At 39.3% G+C, this 19689-nt stretch overlaps 3 long non-coding RNA genes across 21 annotated transcripts in view; 2 read left to right on the top strand and 1 right to left on the bottom strand.

The window, feature by feature from the left end:
- Nucleotides 1–15819, top strand: part of LOC102901603 — a 79594-nt gene extending 63775 nt beyond the window's left edge. For 15 of the 19 annotated variants that reach the window (XR_006585353.1, XR_006585338.1, XR_006585345.1 and 12 more), the window contains 2 exons: nucleotides 5074–5236; nucleotides 13824–14749. This is a non-coding gene — a long non-coding RNA (uncharacterized LOC102901603). Of the gene's footprint in view, nucleotides 1–5073; nucleotides 5237–13823; nucleotides 14750–15394 lie in introns of those variants that run through there. The other 4 variants (XR_006585334.1, XR_006585337.1, XR_006585343.1 and 1 more) reach the window with 2 other exon arrangements.
- Nucleotides 1–19689, bottom strand: part of LOC123380077 — an 86637-nt gene that overhangs the window by 19283 nt on the left and 47665 nt on the right. The window contains exon 2 of the long non-coding RNA XR_006585354.1: nucleotides 6997–7203. This is a non-coding gene — a long non-coding RNA (uncharacterized LOC123380077). The remainder of the gene's footprint in view (nucleotides 1–6996; nucleotides 7204–19689) is intronic.
- LOC123380078 lies at nucleotides 7927–10767 on the top strand. The gene is made up of 2 exons (XR_006585355.1): nucleotides 7927–9537; nucleotides 9847–10767. It is a non-coding gene; the product is annotated as an uncharacterized LOC123380078 (long non-coding RNA).

Here is a 19689-nt window from a genome sequence, read left to right as displayed (position 1 = left end):
GTAGAAGAAACAGAAATTGCACACACATAAAAATTACAACAGCACCAAAAAAGACAAAAATACCTAGAAATGAACTTAATCACAAACGTTTCTACCCTGAAAACTATAAAACACTGATGAAAGAAATTCAAAAAAGCATAACTAATGGAGAGATAGAATATACTAATGGTGAAGAAGTACTAATAATTTTAAAATTCCACACTACAAAAAGCAACTACATATTTAATGCAATCCCTATCAAAATTGCAATAGTACTTTTCAAAGAACTGGAATAAATAATTTACAAATGTGTATAAAAATTGCAAAACACTCTGGAGAGCCAAAGCAATCTTAAGAAAAAGCTGGAGGTAACACAATCACTGATTTCAAAATGTATGACAAATATATAGCCATCAAAAGAATATGGTACAGGAATAAAAACAGATATATAGAACAATGGAACAGAATAGGAAGCACAGAAATAAACCCCTGACTATATGATCAGTCTACAACAAAGGAGGCATACATAGACAATGGGAAAAAGACAGTCTCTTCAATAAATGGGGCAAGGAAGACAAGACAGCTATATGCACAAGAATTAAATGGAACCATTGTTTGTATCATAAACAAAAATAGGCAAAAATGGATTAAAAACCTAAATATGAGACCCGAAGTCACTAAACTCCTAAAAGAGGGGCACCTGGATGGCTCAGTCAGTTAAGTATCCAACTTCAGCTCAGGTCATTATCTCATGGTTTGAGCCCCACGTCAGGTTCTGTGCAGACAGCTTGGGGCCTGGAGCCTGCTTTGGATTCTGTCACTCCTCTCTCTCTGTCCCTCCACTGCTCACACTCTGTCTCTCTCTCAACAATAAACAAACATTAAAAAAAAAACCCTAAAAGAAAACATAGTAGTCCCATGGACATTGGCCTTAGCAACATTTTTCTAGATATGTCTCTTCAAGCAGAAGAAACAAAAGAAAAAAACCTATTGAGAGTATGCTTAAAAAAAAAAAACTTTTATACAGCAAATGAAACCATCAACAATACAAAAGACAACATATTAAAAGTCAAAACTGTTAGTAAATGATGTATCAGAGAAGCTTAATATTCAAAATCTGTAAAGAAATTATCCTACTCTGGATGGATAAAGAAGATGTGGTATACACACACACACACACAATGGAGTATTACTCAGCAATCAAAAAGAATGAAATCTTGCCATTTACAACTACATAGATGGAACTGGAAGGTATTAATGCTAAGTGAAATTAGTCAGAGAAAGACAAATATATGAATTCACTCATATGAGGAATTTAAGATACAAAATGATGAACATTTTGGGAAGGGAAGCAAAAATAATATAAAAACAGGGAGAGGGACAAAACATAAAAGACTCTTAAATATGGAGAACAAACAGAGGGATGCTGGAGGGGTTGTGGGAGGGGAGATGGTCTAAATGCGTAAGGGGCATTAAGGAATCTACTTCTGAAATCATTGTTGCACCATATGCTAACTTGGATGTAAATTAAACAAATTTTTTAAAATTTAAAAAAATATAAGCATGATTAAAAAGAAATTATTCAACTCCACACAAAAAACGCTGCAATTAAAAAATGGAAGACTAGAATAGGCATTTTTCCAAAGAACTCATCCAACTGGCCACCAGCAGCATGCAAAGATGCTCAACATCATTAATCATCAAGGGAATGCAAAATGAAACAAAAAATCAGGTATAATCACACACCAGTCACATTAGCTAGAATTAAAAAAGTAAGTGCTGGCCAGGATGTGGAGAAAAAGGAAGCACTGTGCATATTTAATAGGAATATAAATTATGAAACACTGTGGAAAATGTATGGTGGTTCCCCAAAACAAATACAGAAGTATGTGATTTAATAACTCTACTACTAGGTATTTACACAAAGAAAACGAAAACACACATTCAAAAAGATTCAATAAACAGGTCTGTGTTTATTGCCGCATTGTTTACAATAGCCAACATATGGAAGCTACGTAAGTGTCCATCCATAAATGATTGAATAAGGAAGGTGTTTTTGTGTGTGTGTGTGTATGTGTGTGTATATGTATCTCACATGTGATACACACACACACACACACACAGAAATGTAACTCAGCCATAAAAGAGTGAAAATGTCCCATTTGTGACAACATGGATAGAACTACAGGGTATTATGCTAAGTTAAATAAATCAAAGATGAATACCATGTGATTTTTCTTATATGTGGAATCTCCAAATCACAACAAATAGACAAGCAAACAAACAGAAGGAAATCCATAAACACAAAGAACAAACTGGTGGTGGACTGAGATGAGGAGAGTGAGAAGGGAACAATAGGTGAAAAAAATGTGAGGTAAAAACTTCCATTATGATATAAGAAGTCATGAAAACTAAAGTGTAGCATAGGTCATATAGTCACTAGCATTGAAATAGTATTCTATGAGGACAGATTAAAGATGCACTCGTGAGCATTGTAAAATGTCAAGAGCTATCACATCACTATGTTGTTTACGTGATTCTAATTTAACATTAATATTAACCAAAGGTTAATAAAATAACCATTAAATTAAAAAAGATTAATACCTAACTTTTATTTTTATTTTTATATTTTTTTGTTTTTATTATTTTTGAGAGAGAGAGAGGGAGACAGAGTGTGGGGGGCGGTGGGCAGAAAGAGAGACAGACACAAAATCCAAAGCAGGCTCTAGGCTCCAAGTGGTCAGCATAGAGCCTGACACGGGGCTTGAACTCATGAACCATGAGATCATGACCTGAGCCGAAGTCAACTGACTGAACCGTGCCTCAAGATTAATAACTTTTGAATCAATACATAACATAGAAACCAAAGGACAACTTCCAAATTCACTCTAGAGATGAATATCACTTTGATCAAAATTAGACCAAAATCTTGTCTACAAAGACAAAAACCCCCACAAAGTTACTAAAATTTCTGTAGTACAGAAATAGAAAACTTGAGACCAATATCTCAGGTGAACATAGATGGAAAAAGCCTCACCAAAACAAACTCAACATACATTAAAGGAACCATTAAAAAGAAGAAGTGGGCGGGGGCACCTGGGTCCCTCAGTTGGTTAAGCATCTGACTTTGGCTTAGGTCTTGATCTCATGGTTCCTGGGTTCGAGCCCTGGGTTTGGCTCTGTGCTCACAGCTCAGAGCCTGGAGCTTGTTTGGATTCTGTGTCTCCCTCTCTCTGCCCCTCCCCTGCTCACACTATCTCTCTCGCTCTCTCTCTCTCTCAAAAATAAAGAAACATTAAAAAAATTAGGGGAAAAAAAGAACAAGGGGGATTTATTAAAGAGATGCAAAGAGAGTACAATATTGCAAATCATTCAATGTGATACAAAACATAAAAGGGGAAGGATAAAATGCACAGGATCACTATAATCAGTGCAAAAAAAACGCTTAATAAAATTTAACATTTGTTTATGATAAAAACTCTAAACAAAGTTTGGGAGTAAAACATACCTCACCACACTGAAGAAAACATGACAAAACCACATGTGATATTGCTCTCAATAGAAAAGAACTGAAATAATCAGAAATAGACAAAGATGTTCATACTCCTCAATATTTTCTTAAAAAATGTCTGGAAATTCTGGCAATGGCAATAAGACAAGAAAAAGAAAAGACATAGAAAGTGAAAGTGAGGGGCGCCTGGGTGGCTCAGTCGGTTAAGCAGCCGACTTCGGCTCAGGTCATGATCTCGCGGTCCGTGAGTTCGAGCCCCGCGTCGGGCTCTGTGTGGGCTCTGTGCTGACAGCTCAGAGCCTCGAGCCTGTTTCGGATTCTGTGTCTCCCTCCCTCTGACCCTCCCCGCTCATGCTCTGTCTCTTTCTGTCTCAAAAATAAATAAACGTTAAAAAAAATTTAAAAAAAAAAGAAAGTGAAAGTGAAAAGTAAGAGTCACATTAAAAAGATGTGATATCATATATAGAAAATCTGAAGATTTCACCAAAGAACTCTTTAAATGGATACATGAATTCAGTAAAAATTAATATACACAAATTCATTGCATTTCCACAGAAGAATAAGGAGGTAGGAAAAAGAAAGGAAACAATCCATTTACATTAGAACCAAAAAGAAAAAGAAAAACCACCAAAAAGGGCAGAAACATAACCAAGAAAGTGAAAGACCTCGACTTTGAAAATCATAAAACACAGATGAAACAAATTAAAGATAACACGAATCAGTGTAGAGAGACAGGACACCCACAGTGTAGAAAAATCAATTGTGTCAAAATTTCCACCCTACCCAAAACAATTGACAGATTGAATGTGATCCCTATCAAAAGGACAACTGTGCTTTCCATAGAACTAGAATAAATAATCCTAAAATGAGCATGAAATCACCAAAGACCCCAAAGAGCTCAAAGTAATGTTGAGGAGGAAGAACAGAACGGAAGTTCTCACAGTCCCTGATTTCATGATATGCTAAAAAGCTGTACGTAACCAAAAGAGTATGGTTCTGGCACAAATGAGAGGACACACGGATACGTGGAACCACGTAAAGAGCCCAGAAATAAACCCACCATTATATGGTCCATTAGTCTAGGAAAAAATTGGCAAAAATAGACAAGGGGGAAAAGACCACATATTCAATATGTAGTGATGGGGCAACTGGATACCTGTGTGCAAAATAAGGACAGTTATACCATGTGCAAGAACAAACCCAAAGTGGAAGAGAAACCCAAAGGTGACCCGTGAAACCATCAAACTCACTCAAATAGCCATAGATAGTAATCTCTTGTATATTGGCTGAAGCAATAGTTTTCTAAATAGGTCTCACCAGGCAAGAGAACCCAAAGCAAACATAAACTATGGAGAGCACACTGGCATGAAAAGCTTTTGCCCAGCAAAGGAAAACATCAGTGAAATGAAAGGCACCCTGCTGAATGGCCCAAGTGGTTTGTAACTGATATATACCATAGGGGGTTAATATCTGAAATAACCACATACTTGTAAAACCACACACACACACACACACACACACACACACACACACCTCTCCACCTACTTTTGTGAATAACTGGATATAGTATTTTTTCCTCAAAGAAGAGATTTGGCTAGCCAACCGACCTAGGAAGAGATGCTCGACATCAGATATCATTAAGAAGACCCACAAGGAAACCCCATGAGGTACTACCTCACACCAAGCACACTGGATTTGATCCACCAATGATATCCACCAAAGGGAACCCTTGTTATCTCCTGGTAGGTAAGTAAATTGGTGCAACTGCTATGAAAAACACTATGTTGACTGCACAAAGTAAAGAAGGATCCAGTGATTCCACTCCTGAGTATTTAGTCATAGGAATGGAAAACACTACTTCAAGAAGATACATGTACTCCTAAGTTTATTGCCACTTTATATTCTTTTGCAATATCCAAGACATGGAAGTATTTAAGGGTCCATCAATAGAGGAATAGATAGAGAGATTGGTGTGTGTGTGTGTGTGTGTGTGTGTGTAAATATGCATATATATTTACAAAGGAACATATGTGTATACATGTGTGTATATATATAATATATATATATTATATTTATATACACAAAAGAATATTACTCTGCCATGAAAGAGATTGAGATTGATTGTCAACAGGCTATTCTGCTAAGTGAAGTAAGTGTGACAGTGGAATATTAATACCATGTGATTTCACTTACATGTTACTCTACATAAGAAAAAAAAATTTTACAGAGCCCTTGAAAGTAGGAGCAAAGCCAGCCTTATTGCCAGTCTTCAGCTTTTCTTAATTTAATTTCTTGCCTTTTAGCATTTACCTGAATAACCTACATACTTTGAACTTAGAGATCAGGTCAGAGTGGTCTCTATACAGATTTTTTGGAAAGGGAAATTAAAATAGGTGAGTGGGGCCAGATTTTGAAAAGGGGAATTTACACTGGATGTGAATATTAACTTTTGTTTTCAGTCTAATTTTTGTTTTTTTGTCTTCTCAACAGAGTCCCCAAAGCTAGCTAGCTATTACACTAGTAAGTCAATAGAGAACTTTCTATAAAGTAATTTTTTTCTTGCAAATATAGCCAGTGTAAAGGATCCATCATCTGGCAATGATGAGTAGGATTTTACTAATCTCAATAGTGACTCAATCCAATAAGCACTTTTATGGGAAGACATACAGGCAACTTTCCAGGCTTAAACCATAGACACAAGAAGCATCCTTGGTGAGAGCATAGATGATGCCTCCCCCATGGTCCAAAATTTTACTCCCCAAATAGTCTAAGACAGCACAGGCCTTCACTGCACAGGCAGTAAACATGATGTAGAGAAAACAGCATGTCCAGTCTCCTGCAAAAAAATGTGAGATATCTCTAGTCACAGACCCACTAATCTGTGACATGGGGCAGGCACTACTGTAATGAGACTTTTCTAGCACTAATGGAGGTTACGAAGACAAGGGTTATGGGCTGGGACCTCTTATAACATAGAACTCCCGATTGCTGGCAAGGCCAGACAATGAGAGTACTGCTTGTAACTGTGTGTCTCAGAACCTCATTCTACTTGACAGGCCACCACAGTACCCTCTGGTAATTCCATCTGGTGGATGGTGGAGACCGGAGAGAATATTCTCACTGGTCACAAAGCCAAGCTCTGAGGACATAAAACAAAACAAAAGGAAAAACCTCATCCGGCTTTTACATAGACGACCCGCAGCAAAGTTTGTCTAAACAGATACAGATGTGATGGTAACTGTGACCTCACCAGTCTGTGAGGCCACCTCGAACAACAGGCTGACCGGGACTATGTCTGTGTGCTCTCCTATGGTAATTCATTTTGATGACAAATGACACAAAATACAATGATAAAGAAAAGCTGTGGTCATCTCTGGGTGGAAATCGATGTGCCAAGCCAAGAGAACTCTACCAAATGCACCAGAGCCATTAGAGCCAAGGCACTAGTTCCACAAATATTTTCTCCTGCTAACCTAGATTTAGGAAGAGAGAGAAAAAGGACTCACATCACTCTCACTTGCACGAGACCTGGCAGGCAGAGATCCAGTGGGCTGATGTGGTGATGAGGGTTCTTCCCTCGTGCCAGCTTTTGTCAGATGTCCCATAATCTCTCAGCCGCAGCAGTGTCCAGCCAGCTAAAGTTTATCCTGCTGGCTATGCCAACGGTTGAGGAGGAAGAACGATTCTCTACCTTCAAGGTTCTTCTAGGTGATCTAAGAATTAAATTGACAAGAGACAGATTAACAGGAGGGAACAGATTAACAGAGGCCCAATATTAAAATTGAGATGAAATAACCAAGGCAGGCAGCTTCTATGCTTTAAAATTTTTTTTAACATTTATTTTTCAGAGAGACAGAACATGAGTGGGGAAGGGGAAGAGAGGGAGAGGCACACACGGAATCCAAAGCAGGCCCAGTCTCTGAGCTGTTAGCACAGAGTCCAACGCAGGGCGTGCTTAGCTGACTGAGCCACCCAGGTGCCCCTATGCTTATTTTAGACCTAGAAAGGATACATCTGTGAGGAACTGACAGTACAAAGAAGTTATGTTTGCAAGCTTTAATTAGTAAGAAATTCGAAACAGAATTTGGCCTGGGATAGTGAAATTAGTAAAAGTGACAAGGTTTATTTATGTAGCCTTCTTAGATTTGAATTCCAGATCTCTGGTGATTTTGAGGTCTTTTTACCACCTGGTTAAGGGGAGGTAAATTTTGCATGGGAGATTTATTTTTTGTTTTGTGGAGACAAAGTGAGTCAGCGTGTTATCCTTGCACTGACTGTTTGAGAAGAGACTTTAATTCAAAATAATCAATATGTAGGCTGTCTGGGTGACTCAGTCGGTTAAGCATCTGACTTTGGCTCAGGTCACAATCTCGCGGTTTGTGAGTTCAAGCTCCGCATCGGGCTCTGTGCTGACAGCTCAGAGCCTGGAGCCTACTTCAGATTCTGTGTCTCCCTCTCTCTCTGCCCCTCCCCTGCCCTCACTCTATCTCTATCAAAAATAAACATTAAAAATTAAAAAAATAATCAATATGCTGAAGTGGCACATTTTGGGGTAGACTGCCTTGGACTGCACATGCCCACTTGTGTAGGTTAGGTCTTAGATTTAGGCAGGTGCCTTGGAGCTCCAAGAGCCCACACCCATGGCCCAGCCTCTCCAAATGCTTGCCCTGTTCCAAGTTCGTGGGTACCCTGACTTGCATGTTCTGCACATGCTCAGTATGTATCCTATCAGCTGGTCTTGGAAGCCAGTACCCTGCAGTCCTGTGCAACTTGGCCCAGTCACCAACCTTTTATAGTCTCCTGGGTGGGGGGGTGGTGGGGAATCCCAAAATACTTCTGCATCAGCTGCTTTGAACAGGATAGTCCACATTTGGACAGGCTGCCTGATGGGGTACTGAGTTTTTCCAGCAGTCTTCCAAAGGTCTCTTACTGGAAGACTATAGGCCAGTCTGCCTGGCCACAGCCTGGCATGGCCATCTAGAGTCCTTCAGCTTTGCCTTCAGGGAGAATGTGTTCATTTCTGTAGGTTACTGCTTGGGATTAGGCAGATGGAAGATACCCCCAGTATCCCTCTCCTGTGACATGGCCTCACCCAACCCTGCCCTTTCTAGGTCCTTGACTACTCTGACCTGTGGACCTGTACATGTGCAGTCTGTACTTTGTCAGCCAGCCCTTGGCTGTTTGGGACCCAAGCCATTTTCAACTACCTTTCTATCAGGGCAGAAGGAGCCCACCCCCAAAAATCTGAGATAGCAGCTTTAAACTGGTGACAATCTGTTCCTGTTTGGACTGGCTGGCTAATGGGGTCCTCGGCTTACCAGTAATCAAGTCTCCCAAATGTCTCTTATTGGAACATACCCTGGTCAATTGGCAAGTAAGTGCAGATTCCTCCAGCTTTGCTTTAAAAGAAAGAAGTGTGTCTATGGAGGTTAGGGCTTGAAATTAGGCAGAATCCACACGCTCCCAACATTATGCTCTTGATACCAGTGATCTCCTGACACTTGCTAAGGTCCAGATTCCCAGTGACCCTGGACTGTGCTGTCAAAGCACCTGGAGTCGGAAGCCCTTCAGCCAGCCTCAAGAAGTCAGGGCTCACCAGGCTAGTGTAGCTGGAATTTGACCCCAAATACCCACAAAAGTTTAATATAGAAGGTACCACCCCCAAGCATCACCCTGGGGCAATAGCTACAAACTGGAGACTGTCCATTTCCATTTGGACTTGCTGCCTATAGGATTCCAGAGCTTTTCCAGAAAACAGGGCTCCCAGGAGTGTCTTATTTTAGAGGATACCTTGGGAAGCCCTTCCTGCCCTGCCTTGCCAAGCCTGTCCAATAACCCTGAGCTCTGGGTTCAGAGGGGTTATTGCCCATTGGGTCGGTTAGGGCTTATGGGGACTCATAGACCTTTTCCCTGTAAAAATGAGTAAAGGAAACCTCATGTATAATAGAGTCAAGAAGCCCTGAAAGAGGGAGCTCTCATGCACATACCACTCCTGCAGCCTGCTTAACCAGCGGGAAGAAAGAAGACTTATCTTGTATCTTGACAAGGTAAGACACCTTCACAGGAATTTTATCTCTTGCTTTTAAGAAAAAGAAGGAAGAGCGGGTTCAGCCCCAGCAACAAGAACTATTGCTTGCAGCCAATGAGAAATTGTCACTTCAAGCTCTTATTATTCAATGAGCTTTTGTTCCAAACAACCCTCCCCAATTTTCTTCTAAAGCTTAGTAAAAACTGACCTTCTTTTGGCCTCTTCAGACTCACCATTGGTTTGCCATAGTTTGCTTGTCCCAAATTGCAATTCCTCTGCTATTCCTGAATCAACTCATTTTGCTAATAAAATAACTGGCTGTTTTAAGGTGGACATTTAATGCTGTCAGACAAGCAGATCCAGAGAAGACCCCCAACAACTCTGAGGTTGGTGAACAAACAGGTGCAAATACCCACAAAGTCAACTGAACTCATTGCTTTCTTGCTGACCCTGGTGTTCTGAGGTTGAGTCTCTTTTAGACTTGGAGCTCTGCTCTCTTTTCATTTTGACTTCTCTAGCTTTATTTGAAATCTGTTTTTGTTTTTATGAAGGCATCACCCTTCCCGGTGCAGGCTTTTTTGTTTCTCTTTTTTGAAGCTTCCCGGTCAGTCACTCATTGTATCCAAAAGGGAGGAAAACACATGATTCACAATGTTTTAGAACAGTTGTTTAAAAATAAGACCTCTCATACTTAAGATTCCTTTATGAATCCAAAGGCAAATTAGGCTCCACCAGGTTATTGAACCAGCAGCTAGTGCCTTTCTTGAAAAAATGTGTCAACTTTTGAAGAATTTGGAATTATAATGGCCACTCTGGTAAAGCTTTCAGATAAATCCTCCTTAAGGAGCCCCCTTAATGAGGATTACAAACCTCAGAGAGACAATGCAATGCGTTCTTTGATTGATATGCACAATCTTCTAAAGACAAGGACTTTAAAAACAGTTCTGAAAGGATCCATACTTTATACAAATAAATAAAAACTCTAATAAAAGTCCTTAGCAATCTGAGCAGGAAACTCTAACTTAGTCCACCTGCACAATTTGGATCCCCTTTAGTTGAACCCTTGAATAATGCAGGGATTAGGGACATCATCCCCCTTACAATATATACTTGTGTATATACGTTGTATGCAAGTATAACATTTGACTCCCCCCCCCCAACTTAACTAATAGCCTACTGTTGACATAAGCAGTCAACACATATTTTGTATGTTATATATATTATATATTGTATTCTTACAAAAAATAAGCCAGAGAAAAGAAAATATCATTACATAAATGGCAAGGAAGAGAAAATACATACGTAGTACAATATTGTACTTACTGGGAAAAAAAATCCACATGTAAGGGAATCGGCACAATTCCAGCACACATTGTTCAAGGGTCAATTTTATTCTCTCTTGAGTTTTGTACCTGAGACGGGACTACGTTTTCTAAACAAAAGCTAATACAATACATCTGAATCTATATGTTATGTATGTCTAGGTTATAGGTTACAGATACATGATGTTTTTCTGGTATTACCAAAATTAATCAAAGATCTCCATTTAATTGAATATTAAGCATTTATATAAATCAAATATACTTTCAGAAATGTATAAACAAACTTAAATGTTTTTCAAGTTCATAGGATCTGAGATAATCACTAATTGGTAGTTTAAGATCATTGGTTGATTTTTAAAAAGGTAGATCTTCAGAGTTCTCAGCATTGAATATAATGCAGATAAACAACTTTTTCTGAGTTTACTAATCAGAGAGCTCAGACTAGCTTTGTATTACAAAATTTGTTAACTTGTTTTTCAAACTATAGTCACAGACCATTGATGAATTATGATGAACATTTATGTAAATAGAAAATCTATGTACTAGGTCTGCAGAGGTAAATGGAGATCTTCGATTTTATCTATAATTGATAAGTGGATTCACTATAGATTATCTGTATATAAAAGAAGAGTAATTTCATAAAATGCAAGAGAGTAATGCATGGCATATACTGGGAAATAGGAAATCCATGTTACTTTATTAAACTTATTTCAGTTTATTAAACTTATATGGGTGTGCATGTATGTATGTACTGGGCCATAAAACATACTCTTTCTTACTGCAGAGTGATCCAACCTGTTTGAAACCACTGCTCTTCTAGCACAGTAAGTTGTGCCACAAAATCTGTGGCCAACTGAGAAGGCCAGTATAAGAACCACTTTTTCTGTTTTGAACACACACAGGAATAACTCCTCAAGACCAAGCGATAATCACTGTTTGATAGGCTCATACTTCATGGCCTTTTCAGATTTGCAGCCAGGCAGCGGTATATTTAAAAGAACTTCCCCTGTTTCTTATAACTACTTGCAAAGCTGTTAATTCTGGTGGGGTTTTCCAGGTATCTATGACTCTGCTATCAGTTTAGAAGTTATTTTTCAAATATTTTTTTCTGCCTAGAGTGACATTCTTCATTAATAATGAGATACTGTTGCCCCTGCCTGTTCTATCATCCTCAGTCTAATAAAGAGGTCAGGATGAGCCTGAAGGCAGGAATATGGTTTAACTACATTATATAGGAGTTTATATTCATTAAATGTAATGCATAAGAATTGCATTATGTTGTAAGAATAACTCTGGAAATATTTTATAACAACTGCCTAACATCATCTTTTTAAATAAGCTTTGTAAGTTCTTAAAACTGAGAAAATACTTAAACTAATGAAGATGAAATGGTCAGCAAAAGTTCTCCCCACCCATCCACAAAGCTACTGAAAATAAGAATGAAAGAAAAGGACTATATGAAAAATACATAAAGAAAATTGAATGTGAGATATATATATATATATATATATATATATACATATATATACATGTATATATATATATATATATATATATATATATATATATATATATATATATATTTTTTTTTTTTTTTTTGGCAGGAGAGAAGGGAGATAAGGAAAGGTGTGAAGAACATGGTTGGTTGGTTTGGTAAAGGAAAAAAAAAAATTGTCCTCAAGTAAAATCGTTTATCCAGAATAAGTAAAAGACAAGCAAAACCTAAACAGATATAGACAATTGTTGAAGGTTTATGGAAAATAAGTTTTGAAAAAGAAATTTTATATATGGTCAAGTTGGCTAAAATTAAGGGTCGGCTAACCCTTAATACCATTAATGCACTTTTGTTAAACTTAACTGCCTCTTCTGTGTTAAAAGGGCAAAGTTTTCTTGGACTATTGGGCTGTTTTTGAAAAGATATTGTGAAAGGTTTTCTTTACCTTTTAAAGTAACCTACTAGGAAAGCAAGTTTTTGTTTTGTTTGTATCAAAATAATTTCCTTGTACTTCATGTTATCTTTATGATCAAGTAAACTGAGTCTTCTGCATATTAGCTAAGTTTTGCTTACAACCATGTATTTGCCTTTGACATCTTTTACTGTCACTTGCCTAAGTAGACAATTAACTATTGTTTCATAATGATCTGTGGTCCTATTTGGTCAAGTGTCTGAATCCTTTTGATTTTTTTTTTCTTTTTACAAACTTCCCCAAATAAAATTCTGAACATAGTTGTTTTGACCTAAAAGTAAACTCGGTAACTTCTGGAGAGTCCCTGGAGTTTTCAAAAAATGTGTTCCCTTTCCTTATAAAAAGGGAGAGGTTTCACTGATGAGGATTAGTTGATATGTTAAATTACATGGGAAGTATTGGCAAATGAGAATATTATGCTTTATGTTATATTTGTATAGGTATACATAAGTGTTGTACAAATTACAAAAAAAACCCCTAAAATTGATATGTCCTGGTATAATGTTATCAGTCATAATTCTAATTCTTATCCTGAAATGTTGTAGGTCACAGAAATAACCAAATTTCCTTGTCAAATACAGCAGAATGAACTCTCATCAGCTCTCTAACAAGTGCTATTTTTAAGTCTTGTCATTTAGGCCCAGTGTTTCGTCTTCAAAGACATTCACAAGAAAGCTTTTGACAAGTACTCTAGGACATGGATTTTGATAAATTTAAGATCATAACACTGTACAGAAGAATTTCTAAAATTTTTAATAGAAAACTGGTGGCTTTAATGTTTTGTTTTCTAGACTTTAAACCCCCATTTTTCTCCTATCCTTGAAGCTATGCATATAGCAATTTATTAATATAGATCTTTCCACAAAATGTTGAAGCATGGATCTTTTTCTCCCTTCTGGATCCCTCCAGAATTACTTTTCATGACAATGTACATATTTGCTTAAGCTCAATAAGAATTCATTCTCCTTGCAGCCAAAACTCTCAATGTACCTATCCCCTGCTTCTTTGACCCACAGCTGATAAAGAGAGATACACTCCTGTACTGTAAAGGCCTAATTGCTTCTATTAAAATATCCATGCTTGTGGTAGAGCATTCTTTACAGAGTGCTCCCAGGAAATGAAGACCTTAAACATCACCTCTTGCAACCTGGGAACTTCATCTATTGGAAAAGACACCTCTAGAAAGACTCTCTTCCACTCCTTTGGAAAGACCCCATCAGGTACTGTTAACCAACCCTTGTGCAACCAAACACCAAGGAATAGATACTTGGCTTCATGTGTTACATCTAAAGAAAGCACCAATCCATTCTGGACCTGCACACCAACTGGTGACTAAAAGTCAAGATTTCCAGGAATTGAAGCAAGTGATACCTGAAGGAGACAGATTTCCTAGAATAAGATGATCAGACCTTTATACCCTTTTCCCACTGCTCCTTCTTACTTTTTCCTCCTCTTTCTCTTGGGGAGGCAATGCTCTTATCCACATTCCGTAGTCTATTGCAAAAGGGGTAAACCTCTCTGACTGTTGGATCTCTCACCAAGAAACTCCAGTGTTTACAATGTGAGAAACCACTTGGTCTTACTTGTAACTAATTTCTCTTTAGTCTCAAATACTACTGCTGATTTTACCTACAAGCCTAGGGGTGTTACTAATGTGGGTAGGTTAAGACCAGGTGTTTCTATTTCTTGTTTCAACCACTACTGAACTAAACATTTCCACAAAAGTCAGTCATACAACCCTTGCTCCTCTGTTTTTCCTTATCTAAATATGATCTGTTCCCCCACCCCCTAAGAAAATACATTGGAGCTTATACCTTTCTGTGAGGCTTTTAGAAAAGACCTCTTCATGAAGGGATAAGTTCTTACAGAATGTCATCCCAACATTCTGACCCATGGCTTGGAAAGGTCAGAAAATTCCAGCTAATAAATCTATGAATAACCAGACCTTAGCAGGCATCCTCTGTGCTCCACTTGGGTTTTTTGTTTGTTTGCAGTGGACACCATTTCCCAGGCACATATGAGTGTTTACATGTTTAGATACCTGGTGAATCAGAGGTCAATGTGTATCAGGGCATTTAACTGCCCCTGTTAACAGCCATAGCAAATCAATATCCTCTCACTGGTCCATCCCACTGAGCCTGTCTCTCTGCCATAAACAGAATCTTCCAGGAGGCACACATGATTCTCAGTTTGGGGACCCTTTCTCCCACCGATGGATTAGAGTAAATGCCAATGGATGCATGATTAGAAATCTCTTCCACAAGCAAAGTGGTAACAGCCCAAAAAGGATCACTTGACTCACTGGTTAAAGTAATTTTGTATAATTGCAAAGCCCTTGATTATTACTTACTCAACAAGGTGTTGCACAACAGCGAATACCTGTTGCACCTGGATGAATTCCCCTGGGAAGTAGAAACCCAGGTGCATAAAATTAGAGAATGAATACATTGGCTACAATCGATTCCACCTAATGATCCACCTCTTTGGTTTGGGCTCTTAATTTTATATTATACCAACTAGAGTCATTTTACTGCTTTTAGTCTTATTTTGTATAATCAGTTTTAACTTTGTACCTATTGCCTGTCAGATCTCTGCATAACTGATGCACCAGGTAGGGTGATGCTGGTTCAGTGCTTTGAGAGGACCTCCAGTGCTTACAGCCTTGAGAAGAAACAGACTTTAGGTGGAAGATACCCAAAAGTTGTTCCAACTACCCTTCCTTATTAATCAAATGTGGCCTTGATAGTTTCTAATCAGCGCACCTTCCCTCCATGAGAAGACATACCAACCAGGGAAGGTTGTTCCTGGCACCAAGGGACAAAACGCTAAATGCAGAAAACCTGACTCTTGTTCAGCAGTGCTTTCAAGAAAATATCTCAATCAAACCACAAACCTTACACCTGTTAGAATGGCTAACATTAACAACTGAGGCAACAACAGATGTTGGCGAAGATGCGGAGAAAGAGGAATTCTTTTGCATTGCTGGTGGGAAAGCAAGCTGGTGCAGCCACTCTGGAAAACAGTATGGAGGTTCCGCAAAAAAGTGAAAATCCAACTACCCTATGACCCAGCAATTGCACTACTAGGTATTTATCCTAGGGATACAGGTGTGCTGTTTTGAAGGGACACGTGCACCCCAATGTTTATAGCAGTGTTATCAACAATAGCCAAAGTATGGAAAGAGCCCAAAGGTCCATCAATGGATGAATGGATAAAGAAGATGAAGTATTACTTGGCAATCAAAAAGAATGAAATCTTGCCATTTGCAACTATGTGGATGGAACTAGAGGGTATTATGCTAAGCAAAATTAGAGAAAGACAATCATCATATGGCTTCACTCATATGAGGACGTCAAGATACAGAACAGATGAACATAAGGGAAGCAAAAATATAAAAACAGGGAGGGGGACAAAACATAAGAGACTCTTAAATATGGAGAACAAACTGAGGGGTTCTGAAGGGGCTGGGGGAGGGGGGATGGGCTAAATGGGTAAGGGGCATTAAGGAATCTACTCCTGAAACCATTGTTGCACTATATGCTAACTTGGGTGTAAATTTTAAAAAAATAAAAAAATAAAAGAGGAAATCAGAGCGTAAAAGAAACCGTATTTAAAATGCAGTCAGGGACTTTGGATTAAGAAGATGGCGGTGTAGGAGGACGCTGGGCTCACCGCACGTCCTGCTGATCACTTAGATTCCACCTACACCTGCCTAAATAACCCAGACAACCACCAGAGGATTAGCAGAATGGAGTCTCCAGAGCCAAGCGCAGATGAGAGGCCCACGGAAGAGGGTAGGAAGGGCAGTGAGGCGGTGCGGGCTCTACAGACTGGCGGGAGGGAGCCGGGGTGGAGGGGCAGCCTGCCAGCCAAGCAGAGCCCCCAAGTCAGGCTGGCAAAAGTGGAGGGGCCGAACGGACTGTGTTCCAACAGCAAGCGTGTCTTAGCATCTGGGAGGTCATAAGTTAACAGCTCTGCTCGGAAAGCGGGAAGGCTGGAGGACAAAGGGAGGGAGAGTTGCTGAGCCCCCAGACGACAGAGCTCAGTTTGGTGGGGAACAAAGGCGCTCGCCAGTGCCATCTCCCTCGCCCATCCCCCAGCCAAAATCCCAAAGGGCACCAGTTCCTGCCAGGGAACTTGCTTGCTCCGCGCAAACACCCAACGCTGTGCTTCTGCGGAGCCAAACCTTCGGCAGCGGATCTGATTCCCTCCCGCTGCCACAAGCCCCTCCTGAAGTGGATCACCTAAGGAGAAGCGAGCTAAGCCTGCCCCTCCTGCCCCCTTGCACCTTGCCTACCCACCCCAGCTAATACGCCAGATCCCCAGCACCACAAGCCTGGCAGTGTGCAAGTTGCCCAGACAGGCCATGCCACCCCACAGTGAATCCCGCCCCTAGGAGAGGGGAAGAGAAGGCACACACCAGTCAGACTGTGGCCCCAGCGGTGGGCAGGGGGCAGACATCAGGTCTGACTGCGGCCCCGCCCACCAACTCCAGTTATACACCACAGCACAGGGGAAGTGCCCTGCAGGTCCTCACCACTCCAGGGACTATCCAAAATGACCAAACGGAAGAATTCCCCTCAGAAGAATCTCCAGGAAATAACAACAGCTAATGAACTGATCAAAAAGGATTTAAATAATATAACAGAAAGTGAATTTAGAATAATAGTCATAAAATTAATCGCTGGGCTTGAAAACAGTATAGAGGACAGCAGAGAATCTCTTGCTACAGAGATCAAGGGACTAACGAACAGTCAGGAGGAGCTGAAATACGCTTTAAATGAAATGCAAAACAAAATGGAAACGACGATGGCTCGGCTTGAAGAGGCAGAGGAGAGAATAGGTGAACTAGAAGATAAAGTTATGGAAAAAGAGGAAGCTGAGAAAAAGAGAGATAAAAAAATCCAGAAGTATGAGGGGAAAATTAGAGAACTAAGTGATACACTAAAAAGAAATAATATACGCATAATTGGTATCCCAGAGGAGGAAGAGAGAGGGAAAGGTGCTGAAGAGGTACTTGAAGAAATAATAGCTGAGTACTTCCCTGAACTGGGGAAGGAAAAAGGCATTGAAATCCAAGAGGCACAGAGAACTCCCTTCAGAAGTAACTTGAATCGATCTTCTGCACGACATATCATAGTGAAACTGGCAAAATACAAGGATAAAGAGAAAATTCTGAAAGCAGCAAGGGATAAATGTGCCCTCACATATAAAGGGTGACCTATAAGACTCGTGACTGATCTCTCTTTTGAAACTTGGCAGGCCAGAAAGGATTGGCACGATATCTTCAGTGTGCTAAACAGAAAAAAATATGCAGCCGAGAATCCTTTATCCAGCAAATCTGTCATTTAGAATAGAAGGAGAGATAAAGGTTTTCCCAAACAAACAAAAACTGAAGGAATTTGTCACCACTAAACCAGCCCTACAAGAGATCCTAAGGGGGATCCTGTGAGACAAAGTACCAGAGACATCACTACGAGCATAAAACATACAGACATCACAACTCTAAACCCGTATCTTTCTATAACACTGAATGTAAAAGGATTAAATGCACCAACCAAAAGACATAGGGTATCAGAATGGATAAAAAAACAAGACCCATCTATTTGCTGTCTACAAGAGATTCATTTTAGATCTGAGGACACCTTTAGATTGAGAGTGAGGGGATGGAGAACTATTTATCATGCTACTGGAAGCCAAAAGAAAGCTGGAGTAGCCATACTTATATCAGACAAACTAGACTTTAAATTAAAGGCTGTAACAAGAGATGAAGAAGGGCATTATATAATAATTACAGGGTCTATACATCAGGAAGAGGTAACAATTATAAATGTCTATGCGCTGAATACCGGAGCCCCCAAATATATAAAACAATTACTCATAAACATAAGCAACCTTATTGATAAGAATGTGGTAATTGCAGGGGACTTTAACACCCCACTTACAGAAATGGACAGATCATCTAGACACACGGTCAATAAAGAAACAAGGGCCCTGAATGAGACATTGGATCAGATGGACTTGACAGATATATTTAGAACGCTGCATCCCAAAGCAACAGAATATACTTTCTTCTTGAGTGCACATGGAACATTCTCCAAGATAGATCATATACTGGGTCACAAAACAGCCCTTCATAAGTTTACAAGAATTGAAATTATACCATGCATACTTTCAGACCACAACGCTATGAAGCTTGAAATCAACCACAGGAAAAAGTCTGGAAAGCCTCCAAAAGCATGGAGGTTAAAGAACACCCTACTAAAGAATGAATGGGTCAACCAGGCAATTAGAGAAGAAATTAAAAAATATATGGAAACAAACGAAAATGAAAATACAACAATCCAAATGCTTTGGGACGCAGCGAAGGCAGTCCTGAGAGGAAAATATGTTGCAATCCAGGCCTATCTCAAGAAACAAGAAAAATCCCAAATACAAAATCTAACAGCACACCTAAAGGAAATAGAAGCAGAACAGCAAAGGCAGCCTAAACCCAGCAGAAGAAGAGAAATAATAAATATTAGAGCAGAAATAAACAATATAGAATCTAAAAAAACTGTAGAGCAGATCAACAAAACCAAGAGTTGGTTTTTTGAAAAAATAAACAAAATTGACAAACCTCTAGCCAGGCTTCTCAAAAAGAAAAGGGAGATGACCCAAATAGATAAAATCATGAATGAAAATGGAATTATTACAACCAATCCCTCAGAGATACAAACAATTATCAGGGAATACTATGAAAAATTATATGCCAACAAATTGGACAACCTGGAAGAAATGGACAAATTCCTAAACACCCACACACTTCCAAAACTCAATCAGGAGGAAATAGAAAGCTTGAACAGACCTATAACCAGCGAAGAAATTGAATTGGTTATCAAA

The sequence above is a fragment of the Felis catus genome, chromosome C2, assembly GCF_018350175.1.
Source record: "Felis catus isolate Fca126 chromosome C2, F.catus_Fca126_mat1.0, whole genome shotgun sequence".
Lineage (NCBI taxonomy): Eukaryota > Metazoa > Chordata > Mammalia > Carnivora > Felidae > Felis > Felis catus.
Note: the sequence above shows the minus strand (reverse complement) of the source record. Positions and strands in the feature narration are given on the sequence as shown.